This window comes from Nannospalax galili, unplaced genomic scaffold (genome assembly GCF_000622305.1).
Source record: "Nannospalax galili isolate Female #2095 unplaced genomic scaffold, S.galili_v1.0 scaffold9, whole genome shotgun sequence".
Classification (NCBI taxonomy): Eukaryota; Metazoa; Chordata; class Mammalia; order Rodentia; family Spalacidae; genus Nannospalax; species Nannospalax galili.
This window is the reverse complement of record NW_008360332.1, coordinates 1,654,034-1,661,038: the sequence shown is the minus strand read 5'-3', so window position 1 is coordinate 1,661,038 and position 7,005 is coordinate 1,654,034.

Genomic DNA, 7,005 nt, shown 5'->3' with positions numbered 1-7,005 from the left:
CAATTTTTCTGCTTTTTTTTTTTTTTAAGTAGCATTTAATGCTCCTTTGCAGTTGTTAGTAATTTTGGTATTCTGTATGTAGTTCTGATTGCATTACACTTTTGAGATTTTTAAAAGCCTTACACAATCTGTGTTACAGTGGCATTCAGTGGGTCCTCAAATATGGGTTTTATTCCTCACACATTTTTAGCCTCTTTGGGAAGTGGATTCCAAGTTTCCTACTTTTAGACGTTTTGAGAATGTGTCATTTGTAACTTAAGCTCTTACTAATTTTCTTTTCATTTGCTTAGAAGTTTTAATTTTTATTTATGTATGTGTGTGTGTCTGTGTGAGTGTACACCACTTGTGTGAGGGACGGAAGAGGGTGTTGGATCCCTGGAGCTGAAATTACAGACAGTTGTGAGTGGCCTGCTTTGCATTCTAGGAATGAACTCAAATCCTCTGAAAGGGCAGCAAGTGCTCTTAATTGATTATCTGTTTCTCCAGCCAAAGTTTCTGCCTTTAAAAAATGATTGAGCTTTTGTACACTTTATACAACTGCTCTTAAACAAATTTAGAATTCCACCCCCTTCCATACCCCCCACGTCCCTCCCCAACCCCCACTGGGTCTCATGCATTCTGCCACACTTGTTAAGTCCCCTCTCTGGTCAAGCATATGTACCCAGAGGTCCTTCAGTGCAAGTTCATCCACTGGAGCCTATAAGGAAGGTCCACTCCCCCTCACCCAGCAGGAGTAAGTCTCCAACAATTCCCAGACTAGGGCCAGCCTGCCACCCATTTCCCTTGCTCCACCCTGGGCCCTTGCCATATTGATTCAGCATGAGTCTTGAGCTCCACGCCACCACTGCCACAAGTTCACATGAGCAACCTTTCAGTGCCCTAAAGCCTCTGTTTCCCTATGCTCATGGACCAACCCTGGCTCTTGCAATCTTTCTGTCCCCTCTTCTGCAGTCGTCCTTGAGCCGGGAGGTGGGTGAAGTCCTCTCCAGGGAAACACACTCTGCAGGCTCTTACTCTCTAAAACTCAGCCAATTGTGGCCTTCTGTGTGGATTGTACTCTGTTGTGTAAGAAAGCTTCGCTAGTGAGAGTTGAGGGATCCACTAGTTTTCTCTCCATCCCCTGGTTCCGCTATGTTCCATGAGCCTTAGGTATAGAGGTTCCACTGTAGCTATGTCAGTAGGGCTGGGCATGTCTCAGACATATATTCTCTCTGTGTCCTTTAAGATGTTTGATCCTCTCAATGGTGGTTTATGTATGCTTAACTAACCGGTCTTCCAATGAACTGATATTATGCTCAGCTCTACCTAATCTGCTCTTAAACCTTTTTTTTCAAGCTGAATTAAATGTATTATACGTTATACCTTAGAAACCTAGTTTTACTTCTTTATATGCCATTCTCTCATTCAGTGCTTGTGTTTTTCCTGTATTCACATGTCATTTACAGAGATACAAGTGTCTTTGAGATCCTGTGTCTTCACTCTTTAGACAATTTGAAAACTAATTTTGGAGACATATGCATATCACAGAGAATCCAGACATTATTGTTGTCTTTCAGATAGTGCCTACCATTTCTGGTCAGCTTCCAGTTCTCTCTCTATTTCTCCTGGCTTTTTGTCCTTTGAGTTCTAACTCCCTATTTCTAGCCTCAGTGGCCCCTGTGAACAGCTGGATGATGCTGAGAAGGTGCAGCTCTTTAAATGCAACTCAGCATTATCCATTCCCTTCCCCTCAGAATCTTGGACCTTTTTCAGTCCTACTTATTTCCATGGTAACAGAGGCTGCATTCTTATTGGCTTAGCCTTAGTCCCTTTTTGGAATTTTTATTTACCACAAACTCCTTTATCCTTTTCAGAAGTAGATCTCCATGAACGAATTTTCTTAAAGAAAGAATTTTAAAAGAAGTAATCAGACAAATGTCAACTGCATTGTATGTTTTTGTTTATAATAATTTTCCCAGATATCAATTACCCATTGTAATTAATAAATGAATTTAAATCACTTGCCAATGACATGTATGGACATACTAATCTCTTAAACGGAGATTTTCAGACCATCTACTGTGTAGAGCTGTGCTTTAATACTAGATGATGATTTCTGAGGCTGATGAAAATGAGGGAAAGGTGGGCAGCTTTGGCCTTAAATGAGAGAAATGGGTGATTCTCCTTGAAGGTGACGTTTGCCAAGGGGACATCACAGTGTTGTTACTTCCTGTACGTTCACTAGAGTCAAAGATATTCAAGACCTTAGGACAAAAGCCAATGAAAAAAAGTTTTGGAGATAAATTACTATAGTTCTATTATATATAGCATTTACTAAGGAATATATACAGTGTTTTTTATATACATTCAATGTGTTAAAATTCTCAGAATCCATTTGACATGGATGTTCCTTGTTTTCCCTTTTCATAGTTGAAATGAAGAGTCAAGGATATTAACTTAACCTGTATTTCATAAGAGAGGAGATAATGAACAGTTCAGCTTCAAAGTCCAAACATTACATACTATATATCACCCCAAAAGGGAGAGCCTATCTCTTTTTCACTTGAAACTCACATGCCATGATTTGCAAAGGATAACAAAAGAAACAATGTTTTCTTGTATATAGCAATGATAATATCTAAAATCTGTATATCTGTACATTTTAAGAGTAAGCATTTCAAAATTAGACAAAAGCACATTGGAATGGGAAAATATTATTGGACAGTATGTATAAACTTTATATGAATTTATGAATGAACAGCCAACCGATGCATTCTGTCTTGAAGAATAAAATTATAGCAAAAGAGTATGGCATAGTAAGTGATGAAATATTTCCATTTTATTTGTATGATGTCCACTATTACAGTTTTCAATGTATTTATTGTCTTATGAATGAAAATAATTCTGCTCAAAATCTCTCTTCTGTGATAAACAAATTAAAAATGTTGAACGTGAACTCTGTAGCCCAGACAGTGATGACTACCCCTACTATTTTCATTAAAAATGGAACTCTGAAGCAGATGGGCTTCAAAGATGTTTTAAAGATTTAAGTAGTAATGCATGGGGGAATTCCAATGCAAACAGTTCCTTTAAAGTACTTCAATGCATGCTGGGCTGTGGGAGGGACCTGGAGAGGCCTCTTAATCTTGCTTAGATCTTTCCATTAATAGAGTGTTATAAAACTACCTTCACATGCATGAGAGAAAGTGCTCTAACTGGGAGAAGCTTGGCTTCTCCCTGACTTATCTCCCCAGTAAGTAAAATCTAATAAATCATTCTAAATAAAAAAATAATAAGTCCAGTTGCAAAGAGTGAGTTTTAGTTTGGGATTATTTTATTAAATATTGAACATTTCATTCTTTGGCAACATATGGCATACAAATGTTAAGAATTTCCACAGAAGCTAACTTCTTGTTGAAATATCTGTCCTTTTTGAAAATTTTCAGTGCATAATGGATTGCGTGAAATATTTTTTACTTATTGATTTACTTTTACAGGTCCATGCATGTCTGTAAGGTATACTCTGATCAAAGACTCCTCATTATTCACTTATGGCTCTCCCCAACCAGATTCCTTTTTCCAAAGCCTCCTCTTACTCTCATGTCTTTTTTGGTGAACCACAGCATTTAATTAGAGATTCTTACTTACTGGAGTATGTTTCTTACTTACTCGAGTGAGGGACAATTTACTGGTGGCTGCACCATTAATGACTATTACCCCTCTCCCCGAAACCTTTAATTGTTGATAGCTCCCAAGTATTTACAATAGATGTAGATTATTTGAATTTCAGAGTACAGTTATATCATCACAAGTTCAAATATACATTAAGGCTGAATTCAAACTCATCATCACCATGTGGAGAGTCATGGTGTTTCCAAATTGTAACAGCAACACAAGTCTTAAGCAGAATAATTTCTTACCTATGCTTTATGTGGTTTACTGATCACACAAAGGCCAAGTCTAATGAAGGGAGAATCTTGGCATCAATTAAGGATTCAGCTTATCCAAAGAAACTGTGAATGATAAAACATTCTATCAAGACAAAAATTCTACATGTACCCCATATTCGAATTCTATTTATATTTACCAATAGTTGTATAAAATGCTATAATTTTATTATGTTAATTTTTGCCTGAGGGAACTTTTGACAAGTGGCTTTCAGATGACATTGGCTTCTACTTTTCTTTTAGTTTTTGAACTTTTAATCATTGAATATTTTCACAAATTTTTGAAAAATGATTTCTTAAAAATTCCATACATGCATATAAGGTGTTTTGATCAAATCCATACCCACTCACTCCCCACAAATTCCTCCCATATCTCCTCAACACTTTTTTCTGATAACTTCATGTACTGTTTCTTCTTCCTTTATTTTTTTATGGGGCTTTTGGCTACTTAAACATTCCCCCTCTGAAGAGGTAACCCTAAATAAAATCTTTTAAGGATTAGATAAAAGCTCTCAAATACTGTCAACATTTTTGGCCTTTGGAATGGAGTATGTTGCTAAGAGGCCTAAGAACATTGGGAGTATTAGCCAAGAAACTGACTACTTTTCTTTAGGGTCTTTTTGCTCTAACTGCCTAGCCAATTCCTACCTCCTATTCTTATTACGTCATCCTCTGAAGGGGTTACCCAAATTGCCAATAGGGAATCAGGGCCCAGACTGCTCTGGCTTCTTCCATGCTGAACAGTGATGCACAGTGATGCACAGTGAGGCGATTGGGGTACCCCTTCAGTGGACCTATCTAAAAGACGTACTAATTGCATAACTCTTATCTGTAAGGAGAAAAGAAAGTCCTTGAATCATGAATAGGAGATGTAAAGGAGAAGTAAAGACAAGAGTAATTAGCATTACAAATTCTAGACAGGGAACAAGAAAAAAGTCAGAGCAGGGTAATTTTCAAATGTTCATTGAGAGTCCATTGTAATTTCTTGATGAGGGCTTCTAAAAGCATCCCTCTATTGGCTTTTTTTTTATTTTTCTTTTGGCCACCAAGGCGGAACTTGAGAGTGAGGGATGCATTCAGGATTTGAATTCAGGTATTTGGATAGCTGTTGGATTGGTTAGAATCAGTGTCAGTTCTCTCTCAAAGGCTTCTAGATAGGGGGAGAAAACAAATTTATCCATCAATTTAGAACAAGAGTGGATTGTCTCCCTTAGCTACAGGTGGGTACTACAATATTGCAGACCAATATTGTGAAGTCTTACATCTGAGCAGCACTTTCTGATTAGGAACAAAATCATCATTTAGAAATAATTGTCTAAATAAATTTTATATGGACTTAAGCCTAATGTCTGGGAAGTGTAATCCCTTAAACTCTTAAGAAACATACTGATGACTTTACTCTTTGGTTATACTTTCCTTTTTGATATTTAGGACCATACAGTTGGCCAAAAGAAATCAATTTATTTTCACACTTAAGGTCATTTGAGGAACTGTTCCTCAGAGGTCACACGGGCTTGGGAGGAGGCCCTGGCTCTGTTCTTGTACGAGGTCCATCCATGTGAAGGTAAGCCAAAGGTCCTGCTCGACCATGTCTGGCTTCACTTGAAAGCATGGATGAGATGTTTCCTCTGAGTTGACCCACCTCTTTGTAAATTGGACACTGGTTCAAGTCCATCTCATGGGGTCTCCATGGCCTCCCTGAACAAGAGGACAGGTGACTCACCACAGTTACAGGACATTTTGAGAGATGTGGCATAGTCCCCTGGAACTTAGTCCACCTTGGAGGGCAAGGGGTAAAAAAACTGTCCTTTAAGTCCCTCTGGACAGATTAGTATAGGCCTCCAAGTATGGCTGTTAAACATCAAATAAGGTTATTTTCACCAGTTAGCACTTTTAATTACCATGTGCTATGTACATAAAGCTTGGGTAAAAAAAAAACAAATATTCTCAAAACTTGACTAGATATATATTTTGTTCCTTAAACTAGTTGATTAAACTATAACCTTAGAAAATTTAAGATTATATATTATTTTTGTCTCATCCTGTATAATCATAACAAACCTACACAGACCTTCTCATCTTTTCTGTCTAGTTTGGAAAATATCTCCATTCCCATATCCTTTTAACATCTTTTGCATTCTCATTTTCTTTTTCCTTTTTTGATAATTATAAGACATAATAGCATTAACAAATAAAATTTCCATCTGTTGGCCTGCCCACACCTCCCTCTGGGCCTCCCCAGGGCCTGCACAACCCACCGGCCACTCTTCTGGGTAAGTCCAGCATGTCCTCAGAGCCTTGACTCCCTCAGCCTCATTCACCCTCCCATTTTCCCCAGCCTTCTCTCCTCCTAGCCTGGGTTCTGTCCCATTTCTAGCCTTGGCACCCCAGACACCTGGGGAACCACCACTGCTTCAGGATCCTTTGCATCCAGACCAATCTAGTTCCTTCTTCTGGTCCCCAGGAGCCCTCTGGGCCTGGTGCTTCCCTCACCTCCCTCTGTTTCCTTGGGCTGCACAACCTGCCAGCCTCTTTCCAGGACAGCGGGACTGACCTCTAGGCCCAGAACCACCACTGCTTCCTGATCCCTTGCATCCAGATAAACCTACATCCATCTCAGGATCCCCAGGAGTCCTCTGGGCCTGGTCCCACGTTATTCTGCTTCCCTGGGCTGCACAACCCACTAGCCTCTTTCCTGGACACCTGGGCTGACCTCTTGGCTTCCTGATTCTTTGCATCCACACCAACTCAATTCCTCCCTGCAGTCCCCAGGAGTCCTTGAGGCCTCTTCCCGCCCCATCTGCCTTTGCATCTCTGGGTGGCATGGCCACCAGCTGCCGGAGACCAGCATCTTTCCTGGGACCTGCTCCCAGGCCAGTCCAACCCCCAAATTCCTGAAGACAGCATCTTTCCTGGAGGGATCCAGACCTTAGGAGAAAGCCTGAGAGCACCTGATCCTCATCTGACTTGGGCCTCTGTGAGAACTCCTAAAGATAAAAGCAATCTGGCCACTCCAATATAAAATCAAAAGAGAGAACCAGAAGCTTACAGGAAGCAGATTTTCATGCCCCAAAAGTAA